Source organism: Phyllopteryx taeniolatus, chromosome 3 (assembly GCF_024500385.1).
Source record: "Phyllopteryx taeniolatus isolate TA_2022b chromosome 3, UOR_Ptae_1.2, whole genome shotgun sequence".
Classification (NCBI taxonomy): Eukaryota; Metazoa; Chordata; class Actinopteri; order Syngnathiformes; family Syngnathidae; genus Phyllopteryx; species Phyllopteryx taeniolatus.
Window position 1 is genome coordinate 8,917,796 of NC_084504.1, and position 16,374 is coordinate 8,934,169.

At 46.8% G+C, this 16,374-nt stretch overlaps 2 long non-coding RNA genes across 2 annotated transcripts in view; both read left to right on the forward strand.

Moving 5' to 3' along the window:
• Nucleotides 1-3,820, forward strand: part of LOC133474560 (uncharacterized) — a 61,285-nt gene extending 57,465 nt beyond the window's left edge. Inside the window, exon 4 of the long non-coding RNA XR_009787551.1 lies at nucleotides 3,621-3,820. This is a non-coding gene — a long non-coding RNA (uncharacterized LOC133474560). The remainder of the gene's footprint in view (nucleotides 1-3,620) is intronic.
• Nucleotides 3,821-9,103: 5,283 nt separating this feature from the next.
• LOC133475895 (uncharacterized) lies at nucleotides 9,104-10,655 on the forward strand. Its single transcript, XR_009787982.1, has 3 exons — nucleotides 9,104-9,801; nucleotides 10,311-10,372; nucleotides 10,444-10,655. It is a non-coding gene; the product is annotated as an uncharacterized LOC133475895 (long non-coding RNA).
• The last annotated feature ends 5,719 nt before the right edge of the window (nucleotides 10,656-16,374 follow it).

The following is a 16,374-nucleotide window of genomic DNA, read 5'->3' on the forward strand; positions in this document are numbered from 1 at the left end:
TAGCATCTAGATGCTAATTTTGCTACAAACATGTTTGTTTATATGTGTCCTGCGATTGGCTGGCGACCAGTTCGGGGTGTACCACGCCTCTCGCCCGAAGATAGCTGGGATAGGCTCCAGAATGCCCATGACTCTAGTGAGGAGAAGCGGTACAGAACATTAATCACTAAAAACTCCTCTATATACCAGGCTCAATTACACAAAATACATAACACCAGTAACACAAGATCCAAATCAGAGTGCTTTATAAAAACAAAAACTCCTCACTATACCAGGCTGAAAATCCTTTCAAGACAAATACACAAACCAGTCACACATCATCCAAATCAGTGATTTAAAAATAAAAACTCCCTGATATGCCAGGCTGAGAGTCCTATGAAGCCAAATACACAACAACAATCACAAGATCCTAATCAGTGTGCTTTAATCACCAAAAACTTGTCAATATACCATGTTGAAAGTCCTATCAAGCCAATTGCACAAGACCAGTCACATAAGATCCAAATCACAGTGTATTAATCCCCAAAAGCTCCTCGATATACCATGCTGAGAGTCCGATTGAGCCAAATACAAAAAACTAGTCACATAAGATCCAAATTAGTGCTTTCATTACCATAAGTCCTATCAAGCCAAATACATAACACAAGTCACAAAAATCCAAATCAGTGCTTAAATCATGTATAATTCCTTTATATACCAGGCTAAGAGTCCGATCGAGCCAAATACACAAAACCAGTAACACAAGATCCAAATCAGAGTGGTTTATTCACTAAAACTCCTCAATATACCATGCTGACAGTCCTATCAAGCCAACAGGAATGGGAGAAAAAACAGGAGGTAGACAGCTACCAATATAAAAGCAGTAGTAGTGTGAAAAAAAATGTTTAACACAAATTTGGGTTAAAAACTAAAAATATAAGTGTACACAACTTTTGAGTCATTCAAGCTTCATAGCCATCACTGTAAATAAGAACATTATAAGACTCATTAGTATAAAGGTGTGTAGTCACGTTCACGTTCCAAATTATGAGCTTCACCGTGGAGAAAAACATGACAAGATTAAACAACATCATTTGGCATATTTTCCACCGACCCTCTGGCGCCCTCTCCAGGCCCCAAGGGGATGCCCGGGGGGCCATGATAATGTTCAGAGCTAGTGAGCCAGCATTAACACCTGCTGTCTCTTTTTGTTTTTCTAATTTTTTTATTTATTTTTGTTTGCCTTCAACGAGCCCATTATTCTCTCTAGGCCAATTAAAAGTCTTCTCTGTCTGTTGTTTCCTGATCCTGTAAAAGTTCGGACCAATGACAGATGGTGGAATGTAAAAAGACGGTTCACGATAAAGCTTAGAGGCGCCATGCAATGATAAGACGACGGGCCAAATTGTACAGGTATACCTAATAAAACTTCCGGGAAGGGGGGGGGGGCGCAACACGTTTGACATAAAATATACTGTAGTTTGAGACCGTACTCATGCCTTCAAATTAATTCCACTGACGCAGGTGAGCTCCCAGACAACAACAGGATTATTTCCATTCGCCTCGCTGAGAGACAGACAGACCGTATCAATGGAGCACAGATAGCGTCCCTCGGGGGTGTTTGAAAAGGGATATCGGGTTTCGTGTTCGACCCACTTAAAGCTTGCGTTCTCCCAAGCTGCGGGAAAACAACAAGCGGAAACATGCACGTGTTTGTGTCGCTGCCAGCATGGCAGGTTATTAAACACCTCTGTGTAACAAATGTCATGTGTCACCTTATGGATGCATGGACGGAAAGATAGGCAGACTGCCTATGGATCACTCTCGTTACATACAGTAGGAGTTACATGGAATGATGTATTTACTCAGTAAGGTGACCATGGGTGACATGAAAGGTACCCCTATATAAAATGAATTATTATTATTATTGCTGAGGTCCGGGGTTCAATCCCCAGACCTCGCCTGTGTGGAGTTTGCATGTCCTCCCCGTGCCTGTGTGGGTTTTTCTCCGGGCACTCCGGTTTCCTCCCACATCCCAAAAACATGCATGGTAGGTTAATCGACGACTCTAAATTGGAGGTGTGAATGTGAGTGCAAATGGCTGTTTGTTTATATGTGCCCTGCGATTGGCTGGCAACCAGTTCAGGGTGTACCCCGCCTCCTGCCCCATGATAGCTGGGATAGGCTCCAGCACGCCCGCGACCTGAGTGAGGAGAAGCGGCTCAGAAAATGGATGGATGGATGGATTTTTAATTTAATGACATTTTTTCTGCAAATCCTGCAAATTAATTAAACTGAACTAACTAAGCTCCTGGCTACGTAATAATGTAGAAAAACAATTCCAGGCTAACTAACAGACTAATTGACCAATCAATTAATTGGCTAACTGACTGGATGGCCATAACCGACAGACTAACTAACTCACAGGCTTGCTAACAAACCCACTGACTGACCGACCAGCAAATGGACTGGTGACTAAATAACTGACTGACTGACCAAGACGACCAACTGAAAAACTAATTAACCGACTACTTGACAGACTAAGCATCTGACCCACTGACAGACTATTGGATTGACTGACTAACCAAGCACCTAAGTAACTAGCTCACTAACCACGTAACCAAGAGACTAACTAACGATCAACAACAAGTAACTCCCAGACCGGCTGACCAACTAACAGAAAGCTAACTGACCGAACTGACTGACCGGACGGCCGACCAACTAAGTACTGCAACTAACCAATTGACTGACTGACTGACTTATGAACCAACCACCTTACCAACTAATGAACTTGCTGACTAACTGACAAATTACTTAACCAACAGACTAACTGGCCGACTGCCCAACTTATTGACTGACTACCTAACTTACTGAATGACTTAGCGACTGACCAACTAACTAACCAACAGATTAACTGACCTACTGATCAATCACCTACCTAACCAGCTAACTAATTAACTACCAAACAGACTGACTAATCAACTAACTAACTGACTGATTGTAAAAGCAACCATCTCCCTTACAAACTAGCTCACTGACTGGGTGACCACTCAACTAACTAAGCGACTGACCGACTGGGCTGACGACTGACAAACTAACCAGTAGACTTAATGATAGAATGACCCACCAACAAAACCAGCAACCAACTAACCAACACACTAACTGACTGACAGACCCACCAACAAAGCCATGGACTGACTGAAGGAGAAACTGAAGGACTAACTAACCACACAACCGTCTATCTAACTGATGACCTAACTGACCCATCACCCAACTAACTGACTGACTGGCCAACTAATTAGTTAACTTACTAGCAATTCATGGGGTGCAAATGCATGAAATTTGTTAAACAGGAAATTCTCGCTTCCTGGTTGCCTCGCATGTTCCAGCTGTTACTTAGCCCCACAAAACTACATTTGCATTACTAACAATGATGTTTAATGACATTATGGGCCACAGCTACTCATTATAGTCGCTTTCTAACTCAGCGATCATTTAACTCCTATCAAGAAGCCATTAAAACAGGTAAATCGTGGACTTTTCGTGACTGTTAATGACGTCTTCTCTGCTTCTTAGAATGTACTTTAACAAGTACTTCAGTACATCTTGCACTGTCAACCTCTCTCTCTCTTTCTCAATAGATTCACTTCTCGGGTCACATTCACTGCAAGCAGACACCGGCGAAGCCGAACAGGAGATGGAGGCCAATTAGAGATAAAGGGAAAACAGATGGCGACCAGCGAAACGCAAAAGGCAAAGGAAACAAACAATATCTGCGACAGAAGGTCGGCAGCCGGCCGCTTAAGTCAAACGCTGCAGCCACCACACGTCTGCCGACATGACTCCCCTCGCTAAAGCCATTCATTAAATGAAAGTAAACAAGATGGAAGTCCTTTCTGGCTGCCTAACTGCCCACTGCACCTATCTACTTGCGGATGTGGGCCATCAGTCGTGGTGCATTATGGGCCTATATGAGGTTTTACACTCATAAATTACACTGCACACCTTTTATACAAAATCTAAAAAGGCACATTATCACTGGGCTAATCATTCCCTCAGGAAGCATAGAGCGACTGTAAGAGCTGCAGCTGTCGCTTTCCTTTATATTTATATATATATATATATATATATATATATATATATACATATACCCTATGTACTGTGTGTGTGCGTGCGTATATAAGTCATACAGTCCATTAGCCACCGCGCCGCAACTGTCTCAGCACATTCCCATTCCCTTAAACTCTAAATCCTATTTAATGCGATGATCAATATATCCGTGCGAAAAGGTGTCCACTTTTATATTGGATGACAAGGCCTGAGTGCCAAAAATAAAATAAAAAACACATATACACAATGCAATGCAAAATCCTCTTGGCTTACTGCATTTAATGTATTGGATTGCAGTCAAATGCAGTGTACGCTGACACAAACAGGACCAGTCAGGCGTCTTATGCTAGCCTCGACATGGTCATGTGTGGTACATTTTTTGTGAAATGTCTTTTTTTTAAATATTGCACAACAAACCACACCTACGGACAATCTTGAATTAACCTACCATGCATGTTTTTGGAATGTGGGAGGAAACCAGAGGACATGGAGAAAACTCACGCAGGCACGAGGAGAACATGCAAACGCTGCACAGGGAGGCTGGATTTGAACCCAGGACCTCAGAACTGTGAGGCAGATGTACCCACCATTCGTTCACCGTGCCGCCCATACATTTAATACCATACTTAATTATTTTTATTGCTGCATGTTTGGGGAAGCACCTTTATTTTTTTATTTTCTCCTATGTATATACAGTACATCTAACAAAGCTCTTGATCAAGAGGGGATGCTTGCTTGTTGCATTTGGACCTTTGCACACATTCACAACTGCAAATAGGTATTTGTATCTTTTTTTACCTTGTCTTATTTGATCTTATTTTCTTATTCTATTCATATTTCACAAGAGACTTGAGACATACCAATGGTGAGGGATGCCGTCAAGCTGAAGAAGGAGTCCTATCGGGCCTTTTTGTCCTGTGGGACTCCTGAGGAAGCTGATGGGTACCGGCTGGCCAAGCGGAATGCAGCTTTGGTGGTCGCTGAAGCAAAAACTTGGGCATGGGAGGAGTTCGGTGAGGCCATGGAGAAAGACTTCCGGACGGCTTTGAGGAATTTCTGGTCCACCATCCGACGTCTCAGGAGGGGAAAGCAGTGCACCATCAACACTGTATAGTGGGGATGGGGCGCTGCTGACCTCGACTCGGGACGTTGTGAGCCGGTGGGGAGAATACTTCGAAGACCTCCTCAATTCCACCGACACGCCTTCCCATGAGGGAGCAGAGTCTGGGTTCTCTGAGGCGGGCTCTCCTATCTCTGGGGTTGAGGTCACTGAGGTGGTTAAAAAGCTCCTCGGTGGCAGGGCCCCGGGGGTGGATGAGATTCACCCGGAGTTCTTCAAGGCTCTGGATGTTGTAGGGCTGTCCTGGTTGACACGCCTCTGCAAGATCGCGTGGACATCGGGGACAGTGCCTCTGGATTGGCAGACTGGGGTGGTGGTCCCCCTTTTTAAGAAGGGGGACCGGAGGGTGTGTTCCAACTACAGGGGGATCACACTCTTCAGCCTCCCTGGTAAGGTCTATTCAGTGGTGCTGGAGAGGAGGGTCCGTCGGGAAGTTGAATCCCAGATTCAGGAGGAGCAGTGTGGTTTTCGTCCTGGCCGTGGAACAGTGGACCAGCTCTACACCCTTGGCAGGGTCCTCGAGGGTGTATGGGAGTTCGCCCAACCAGTCTACATGTGTTTTGTGGACTTGGAGAAGGCGTTCGACCGTGTCCCTCGGGTGGTCCTGTGGGGGGTGCTTCGGGAGTATGGGGTACCGAACCCCCTGATACGGGCTGTTCGGTCCCCGTACGACCGGAGTCAGAGTTTGGTCCGCATATCCGGCAGTAAGTCGGACTCGTTTCCGGTGAGGGTTGGACTCCGCCAAGGCTGCCCTTTGTCACCGATTCTGTTCATAACTTTTATGGACAGAATTTCTAGGCGCAGCCGAGGCGTAGACGGGGTCCGGTTTGGTGGCCTCAGTATTGCATCTCTGCTTTTTGCAGATGATGTGGTTCTGTTGGCTTCATCAAGACGTGACCTCCAACTCTCATTGGAGCAGTTCGCAGCCGAGTGTGAAGCGGCTGGGATGAGAATCAGCACCTCCAAATCTGAGACCATGGTCCTCAGTCGGAAAAGGGTGGCGTGCCCTCTCCAGGTCGGGGATGAGATCCTGCCCCAAGTTGAGGAGTTCAAGTATCTTGGGGTCTTGTTCACGAGTGAGGGAAGAATGGAACGGGAGATCGACAGGCGGATCGGTGCAGCGTCTGCAGTGATGTGGACTTTGTATCGATCCGTTGTGGTAAAGAAGGAGCTAAGCCGAAAGGCGAAGCTCTCGATTTACCGGTCGATCTACGTTTCTACCCTCACCTATGATCACGAGCTGTGGGTCGTGACCGAAAGAACGAGATCCCGGATACAAGCGGCCGAAATGAGTTTCCTCCGCAGGGTGTCCGGGCTCTCCCTTAGAGATAGGGTGAGAAGCTCGGTTATCCGGGAGGATCTCAGAGTAGAGCCGTTGCTCCTTCACATTGAGAGGAGCCAGATGAGGTGGCTGGGGCATCTGATTCGGATGCCTCCCGGACGCCTCCCCGGTGAGGTGTTCCGGGCACGTCCCACCGGGAGGAGACCCCGGGGACGACCCAGGACATGCTGGAGAGACTACGTCTCTCGGCTGGCCTGGGAACGCCTCGGGATCCCCCCGAAAGAGATGGATGAAGTGGCTGGGGAAAAGGAAGTCTGGGCGTCCCTGTTAAAGCTACTGCCCCCGCGACCCGACCTCGGATAAGTGGTAGAAGATGGATGGATGGATGGATGGACTTGAGACATACTGGGCTAATCTGGGACCTTGGCTATCAGATTTCGTGCCATATCATGTGTAAATGTGTGTTGGCAATTAAAAGCCCTTGAATCTGTAGAATAATTAAATAGTGCATTAGATATTAATTAGTCTTCCATCAATTTAAATTAATGTATTATTTGTATTTTATTAGTTGTTTTTTTTTGTTCTTCCAAGACTGTTGGCATTGTGCTCTAATTTGTCTCGACAAGCATGCTGCGTCACAAGCACTTTGAGGTCAACTTTTTCGTCAATTCAATGGCTTATGAAAGTGGGCACGCTAAAAGGTGAGCCCCTGATTTGACTTTTATTGATCATTTATTTACCGCAAGTTGAACTAGCAGTTAGGTTGTTTAACGACACGTATATTCTATAGGTAGAGGTAGCTGCTAAATGATAAACTACCAAAGATCTGTGAACACTTTCTATCTCGTCCGTGCTTGGCAAACCCCTGTCTTGTTATCTTCCCACCCCGTTCACAGAGTAAACACAAAAAAAACAAGCGCTTTAACTGCCACAGCGGGCATTGTTTTGTTTACGTTACAGGAGCGGCATAGAGTTGCGGCTCTTTTTGACGTGATGCATGCATCTGCCTTCCTTGCCCACCCACAGGATGCCTCGCTGGGAGGCCACCCATATTGCCCATTTCAGACTGACCTGCTCAACAGTCATTCAGTCTCCTTCTGTCGAGACGCCATTCCATGTATGGTTGGTCGGGAACAACCTCGACGCCGGCATCCAACGCATGTGGCTCGTCCACGTATGGACCAACGGGCAGAAAATCTTGATGCTCTTCTTCTTTAAACTCCTCGAAAACAACTGCCCCTTCTTGCAGATGTATCAGTTGAGACGCTGTCTGTTTCAGAATCAGAATAGCTGCCTCTTCCCTCAACCATTTCGTCGTGCTTGTGTACGAAGCCAGGCATAATGTTTTGGATCCCGGGTTGCGGGAATTTTACCGGAAACTTTTCAAGTCGCTTTCTGAAAAGTTATAAAATCGTTCAAAATTAAATTATATGGGATTTTTTTGGGCCTGATACCAATACATAAATACAGTGCATCTAACAAAATCATCATTGTCAGGTATTGCTTCACATAACCCCTTTAATCTCTTGACAGTTAGTTCCCTTAACCAATCAGATTTCGAGTTGTCTTGCTGGTGTTTTAATTGCATCACCGTGATTGGTGCGTGCACTGTGGCTGCGTTTAACAAATTTAGGCTCTTGGAACTTTTAGCCAATCAGATTTCAGCCCGGTGTTGCCAGGTTAACTCATCTGTTGACTACCATTTCCTTTAACCAATCCGATGTCGGGTTGGTGACACTTGGCAAACTTGATTGGCGAGCGCTAGCTAATGGCATCTCTAACTTGCAGTGCTTAAATAAGTTGTTGTTCTTTTACAGAACCACTGCTTAAAGGAAGAGAAGATTGTATAGTACATTTGCTACACACATTAACTATCACATTGCTGTATCCACTGCTAAAGTGGAGCGGTTATGTTGTATTTAAAGCTTTTTTAAAGCTCAAGGGAGAAATGTTAGCATTAGCCACAAATTGCCCTTTATTATTACAACTAAGCTTCCATTTTTGTGTGTAGAATACTGATAATTTATATCACAGTGTGTTTTTTTGTTGTTAATATTGATGGTTTTCTCCAAATAATGTGTGGGTATAGTTGTGGTAGATGTAGACATGTACAGTTTATGTGGCCTAAATACTTGACTAATGTCTTTTTATCTGATTATGAGTCATTTTTCCCTCTACGTAGCGTACCTTTAATGTGATTGCTGCCTTTGATAATGAATCTATTATTAGGGAGAGCAGACATAAGTTAAACTGAGTGTCCAAGTTCTCGCGTTATTGACAGCCTGTGCTCGAAACCTGCTTGGAAATAAATGGCAGATTTTTCGCCACGGGCCTGTGGACTGTGGCATGTAATGATGACATAGCTCTCCTCTAATGGAGCTTTAGCCCGGACTTACTGTTTGCTGTCTGATTTACTCATCCATTCATCGACCACTTGGCTTGATGGATGCCTGAAAGCTTTAGTGATCATTCCTGATTCTCACTTTCCCATTTGTGTTTTTTCCTCCTTTTAATTCCTTAAAGGGAGCAGGGGTTGGCCTAGCATCCTGGCGTAAAAAACGACAGGAGAGCTCGAACGCTCGCGCCCTCCCCTGTCAAGCGGCAGCTTGTAAATCTCCCGTCACGGCATCTGGCAGCTGCCGACGACGTACGTGCCTGATCACGCCTGGCATAAAATGCCAAACGCCGCGTGAGAAGCGAGTGTATGCTCTCTCGCTAAACAGGTTCCAAATGGAATTGAACCTTGAACCTTTCAGAGGTTGGATGGAGGGGATATAGTCTGGTGGATTGTAAATCTGACAAGTAATGGCTCATCCCGGCCCCAGCCGCATCCCATCACAGCCCCCCTCCACCCGCCATCCCCGCCTCACCCTACCCCGCTGCGTCTCACCGGGAATAAGGGTGTAAATTGCGATGCCCCAGCAAAGGAGGAATTGAGTCAGAAGGCACTTTAACTGATGCGGCAGTAAAAACACACAAAAATAATAATAATAAAAAAAAGGGCGGTAAGACTGGAGAGGAGGGAGGAGATGAGGCCAAGCCGGTTTTGTGATGCAGTTTTGTCACCATTTCGTCTGAATACATTTGGTGATTTACCCAAAAAAATTACATTACGGTTACATGTTTTTTTTATGGTTTTCCTTTGCTGCCTAAGCCCTAAAATCTCTGACGTAATCAAAACCAGTGTAATGTTTATCAGCATTTGCGGTATTACACCGCCAGTGAAGCAATGCTGTATCAGAAAGAGTTGGAAGTCGATCCTACAACTGTCGAAGAAATGTGTTGGACGATATTGAGAATTTTCAAACAGGTAAATATTGTTGTATTTATAACCATGCACGTCTGATTTCTCAGAGAAAATGTATCTTAAATGTCGAGCATTGTATTCTTTTCTGCCATTCCTGAACATGCTGTGCATAGTTTGGCAGATAGGAAATAGTTTTCTAGTTAAGAAATAAATTGTGTATTTAAACAACAAAATGTTCAACAAAACAAGGTAATTTCTTATATTGTATGTTTTCTAGCTTAAGGCTAACATATAATGCGAAACGCCATAGATGAGCTAGCAGAAATTAGCATTGATATTCCAGTAATTATAATCCTTCAAACATCTGCTATGACAAATGGAGCAGCAGTACATATAAATAGAGCATACAATAATACTTACAGGCATAATAGGTGATTAAAGTCTTCCCTCGTCAGAAGTTGAGTATATAAGAAAACCCCTGGCCACCATTTTTGCGGAAACACGTTAGCTAGCAAAAAAAAAAAAAAAAAACATTTCTTAACTTCTTTATTGGCATTTTTGTGTCATTACAGTCAACTTCCGTCGAGACCAATAGGGGCAATGACCCACCAGATCCAGCAGATGAAAAAAATAGGTGAGTTGTGTATGGCAGGCTGCCACCTACAGGACTGAATGGGAATAGTATAACTCAGAATCACCATGCAGGGTTTTCCTGGCTCAAACTGAAGCAGAGGTAGTACGATTGTGCTACAAAAAAGGACAAACTCCGACTGCAACGGACAATCAAAACTGCTGAAAGGATTGTCGGTAACCCCCTACACACCCTTGAGGACTTGCACGCTGCCAGAACTAAGACAAGAGTGTCAAAATCCTCTCTGACCCTCCGCATCCCGATCACCAGCTCTTCCAGCTCCTTCCCTCAGGTAGGCGCTACCGATCAATGCAAACCAGAACTATCAGACATTCCAACAGCTTCTTCCCTCTTGCAATCAACTTCTTAAACAGCTAACCTACAATTCCATTGCAACATGCTGGCAATTTTTTTACTTGAGTTCGTTGTCACATTTCTGTGGGGGCAATTATACATTACTCGTGCACTCACTGTAGTTGTCTCGCCACGCTGCACTATTTGCATATCTGTTGTTGACCAATACTGGCCACTCATGCAAGGGGAGCATCTTCTCCATTTGCACACTGACTGAGGAGTATCTGCAACATTTGCACAACCAACATTGTCCCAGATTATCGCACTACTCGTCACTTTAAACCGCATACACTCCTTGAAGTCTCGGCGCCCTTTGCACAATGGTCATTGCACCGGGCTATTGCAATATTAGTCATTCGAACTGCTCTAAGTGCTAGAAGACTCTGCATCTTTTTGCATAATTATCAAAAAAAAAAAACATGTACCGGCATTACCAGATAACTAGCAACCCTTTACTGCTCAGTGACTGTTTTTTTTATTTTTTTTTTGTTAATGTCTTTATGTCTCAAATGTGTTCTCTGTCAATTGACTGTCTGTTGTCGTACTAGAGCGGCTCCAACTACCGGAGACGAATTCCTTGTGTGTTTTTTGGACATACTTGGCAAATAAAGATGATTCTGATTCTGATTAAATAGATAGACGCGTATGCAGCGCCACCCGATGGTTCAAACAAATATGTTTTCTGAGAATTATTTACATGAATAGTTCTTTGTTTTCTTTTTCTTAAAAAACCCGTAACCACCTCACCTTGAAAGATCAATTCGGTGAAAAAAGTCAAATATTACAGCGGCTTACTGAGGAAGAGAATCCGTCTCTGTATATCGCTGACTGTATTATACTGCCCAAAGGTGGCCAAAGTATGCACACCATGAGGAGCAGCACAATGTCCACTGAATTGAACCAAAAATGTGGCAAAAATTGTTTCATTTCTCATTATTCTATTTAATTATGTTATTACTGTACAATTTTATGAAGTACAATATTGAATAGGGCTATGCTTCTTAATAAAAAAAAATTACAAACATTTTCAGGTTTTTTTTTGTTTTTTGAAAGGCTGGAACATTTTAATGGCATTTTCATTCATTTCAATGGGGAAAGATCGTTTGAGATACGAGTATTTAAGTTACGAGTGTGGTCAGAAAACAAACTAATTTCAAGGCACCACTGTAGAGAAATTCTTGTCATTATATAGATATTAACAGTTTTTATGATGTCAGAGCTTTCTGAGACAGAGGTGGCTACCTCCAAATTTTATAGGCAGCAAGAACCTTGAAAATTTCACTCACAAAAATACATTTTCAGGCCTCGGCGGAGTTTTGTGTTCGGGCGAGTGATCTTGTGTTGTTGCTTTTTTTTTCTTTTTCCTTTCATACCTAACATTTCAAAGAACAAAAAGCAAGTGTATATGCTGATATGACTTAAACTGACATTCATAAACTACTTCATCTGGTCACACACACACACACACACACAATGGAATAAAGAAGCTTTATAACAAAGAAGGACCACCAGGGAGACTTCAACTAAATCAATTCATGTAATGAATGAGTCAACTGGAAGCTGTGTGCGTGTGTGTGTGTGTGTGCGTGCGTGTGAACACCAAGCAGCACCCTTTCATAAATATTGAACAGTTATCTTAATGCTTTCATTGCAGGGCCGAGCTCACAATGGCCACGCTCTGTCCTTTTGACTCTTTGTTGGGGGATGCTGGCCTCTAAATCTCATCTGCGTACATTAAAGCTCGCTGGCCACTGCTTGGAATTAATGACTGGGATGCAGCAAAATGTGTGTCTGGCTGTGTGTGTGTGTGTGTGTGCGTGTGTGTGTGTGCGTGTGTGTGTGAGTTGAAAAAAGTGAGGAAGTCGTAGACGACCATGCGAGACGACCGCGCCAAAAAAAAAAAAAAACGCTGAATATATGCAAATGTGACGGATGTGTTTGGGTGTAATTTCTCTCCCGCCCCCACATGAGGCGAATTCCTGATGAAAAGTGTGAAAGCGTCTGCGCCGGATCACTCTTCCTTCGCTTCCCGCCGCCACCGCCCTCGCGTTTATTGCTGTAAACATCAAAAATAGGAAGCTCTGTGTGCTCTCATTTGACTCCAAAGCCTCCAGGAAAGAAAAGGTAACTTTTAAAGTTGTCAGAATTAATGGCTTTACGACATCATTAAAGGGGGCAAATGATGGCAAATTAAGTTTTTTGTTGTTTGTATACACATCATTGTGTGTTGAAGTAATGCAGCACAAGCCAGTGCAAACTGTAGGCTGAAGGACCGTGCGTTGTTGTTGTCACGTATTGTAAACTAGGAAAGGTGGGGCGATTAAAAAATAAATAAATAAACAAGCTAAGTTATCACCTACCTCTCTCTCTCTCTCTCAGAAAGCTCTTGAACACCCGGCTTCGGTCGTGAATCGTGAACATCCATGCGGCAAGCTCAGCTACTGCAAATATCCTTCCGCGTCCCCTCAACATCCATACAGGTTCCCGCCGGCCAGTGATAGTTGTCTGCATTCCACCACGATGGACAGCGTCATTGTCTGCAGCACCCAGCCTTCCTGCTCACCTCTCTTATTGTTCTTGTTATTATTATCTGATTAGTGTAACGTGTCTTTGAGTGTCTTGAGAAGCACTATATAGGTTTATCCATCTATCCATCCATTTTTTTCTGCTTATCTGCGGTACGGTCGTGGGGGCAGTAACTTTAATAGGAAAGCCCAGACTTCCTTCTCCCCAGCCACTTTGACTAGCTATTCCAGGGGGATACTAAGGCGTTCCCAGGTCAGCCAGGAGACATGGTCTCTCCAGTGTGTCCTGGGTCGTCTCCGGTGTCTCCTCCCAGTGGGACGTGCCCAGAACACCTCAACAGGGAGGCATCCAGGAGGCATCCTAAACAGATGCCCGAGCCACCTCATCTGGCTCCTCTCAATGCGGAGGAGCAGCGGCTCTACTCTGAGCCCCTCCCGGATGACCGAGCTTCTCACCCTATCTCTAAGGGAGAGCCCGGACACTCTGCGACGGAAACTAATTTTGGCCGCTTGTATCCGGGAATCTTGTTCTTTCGGTCACGACCCACAGCTCGTGACCATCGGTGAGTGTAGGAACGTAGATCGACCGGTAAATAGAAAGCTTCGCCTTTCGGCTTAGCTCCTTCTTCACCACAACGGACCGATACAAAGCCTGCATCACTGCAGACGCTGCACTGATCCGCCTGTCAATCTCCCGTTCCATTCTTCCCTCACACGTGAACAAGACCCCAAGATATGAACTGTTCCACTTGGGGCAGGATCTAATCCCCGACCCGGAGGGGACACTCCACCCTTTTCCGACTGAGGACCATGGTCTCAGATTTTGGAGGTGCTGATTTTCATTCCCCCTCCTTGAGCTGTCACCTTGTCGTGGTGGAGGGGTTTGTGTGTCCCAGTGATCCTAGGAGCTAAGTTGTCTGGGGCTTTATGCCCCTGGCAGGGTCACCCATGACAAACAGGTCCTAGGTGAGGGACCAGACAAAGCACAGCTCAAAGACCCCTAATGATGACGACAAACAATGGACTTCGTTTTCCCTTGCCCGGACGCGGGCCACCGGGGCCCCCCACTGGAGCCAGGCCTGGTGGTGGGGCTCGAAGGCGAGCGCCTGGTGGCCGGGCCTGCACCCATGGGGCCCGGCCGGGCACAGCCCGAAAGGGTAACGTGGGTCCCCCTTCCCATGGGCTCACCACCTGTGGGAGGGGCCATAGGGGTCGGGTGCAGTGTGAGCTGGGCGGTGGCCGAAGGCGGGGACCTTGGCGATCCGATCCCCGGCTACAGAAGCTGGCTCTAGGGACGTGGAATGTCACCTCTCTGGCAGGGAAGGAGCCCGAGCTGGTGTGTGAGGTCGAGAAGTTCCGACTCGATATAGTCGGACTCGCCTCCACACACACCTTGGGCTCTGGTACCAGTCCTCTCGAGAGGGGTTGGACTCTCTTCCACTGTGGAGTTGCCCATGGTGAGAGGCGCCGAGCAGGTGTGGGTATACTTATTGCCCCCCGGCTCGACGCCTGTACGTTGGGGTTCACCCCGGTGGATGAGAGGGTAGCCTCCCTCCGCCTTCGGGTGGGGGGACGGGTCCTGACTGTTGTTTGTGCCTATGCACCAAACAGCAGTTCAGAGTACCCACCCTTTTTGGAGTCCTTGGAGGGGGTGCTGGAGAGCGCTCCCGCTGGGGACTCCATTGTTCTGTTGGGGGACTTCAATGCTCACGTGGGCAATGACAGTGAGACCTGGAAGGGCGCGATTGGGAGGAACGGCCCCCCCGATCAGAACCCGAGCGGTGTTCTGTTATTGGACTTCTGTGCTCGTCACGGATTGTCCATAACGAACACCATGTTCAAGCATAAGGGTGTCCACACGTGCACTTGGCACCAGGACACCCTAGGTCGCAGTTCGATGATCGACTTTGTGGTCGTGTCATCGGACTTGCGGCCGCATGTCTTGGACACTCGGGTGAAGAGAGGGGCGGAGCTGTCAACTGATCACCACCTGGTTGTGAGTTGGCTCCGATGGTGGGGGAAGATGCCGGTCCGACGTGGCAGGCCCAAACGTATTGTGAGGGTCTGCTGGGAATGTCTGGCAGAATCCCCTGTCAGAAGGAGTTTCAACTCCCACCTCCGACAGAACTTTGCTCATGTTCCGGGGGAGGCGGGGGACATCGAGTCCGAGTGGACCATGTTCCGCGCCTCCATTGCTGAGGCGGCCGACCGGAGCTGTGGCCGTAAGGTGGTCGGTGCCTGTCGTGGCGGCAATCCCCGAACCCGTTGGTGGACACCAACGGTGAGGGATGCCGTCAAGCTGAAGAAGGAGTCCTATCGGGCCTTTTTGGCCTGTGGGACTCCTGAGACAGCTGATGGGTACCGGCTAGCCAAGCGGAATGCAGCTTTGGTGGTCGCTGAAGCAAAAACCCGGGCATGGGAGGAGTTCGGTGAGGCCATGGAGAAAGACTTCCGGACGGCTTCGAGGAAATTCTGGTCCACCATCCGACGTCTCAGGAGAGGAAAGCAGTGCACCACCAACACTGTGTATAGTGGGGATGGGGCGCTGCTGACCTCGACTCGGGACGTTGTGAGTCGGTGGGGAGAATACTTCGAAGACCTCCTCAATTCCACCGACACGCCTTCCCATGGGGAAGCAGAGTGTGGGTTCTCTGAGGCGGGCTCTCCTATCTCTGGGTTTGAGGTCACCGAGGTAGTTAAAAAGCTCCTCGGTGGCAGGGCCCCGGGGGTGGATGAGATTCGCCCCGAGTTCCTAAAGGCTCTGGATGTTGTGGGGCTGTCCTGGTTGACACGCCTCTGCAACATCGCGTGGACATCGGGGACAGTGCCTCTGGATTGGCAGACTGGGGTGGTGGTCCCCCTTTTTAAGAAGGGGGACCGGAGGGTGTGTTCCAACTACAGGGGGATCACACTGCTCAGCCTCCCTGGTAAGGTCTATTCAGGGGTGCTGGAGAGGAGGGTCCGTCGGGAAGTCGAATCTCAGATTCAGGAGGAGCAGTGTGGTTTTCGTCCTGGCCGTGGAACAGTGGACCAGCTCTACACCCTCGGCAGGGTCCTCGAGGGTGCATGGGAGTTCGCCCAACCAGTCTACATGTGTTTTGTGGACTTGGAGAAGGCGTTCGACTG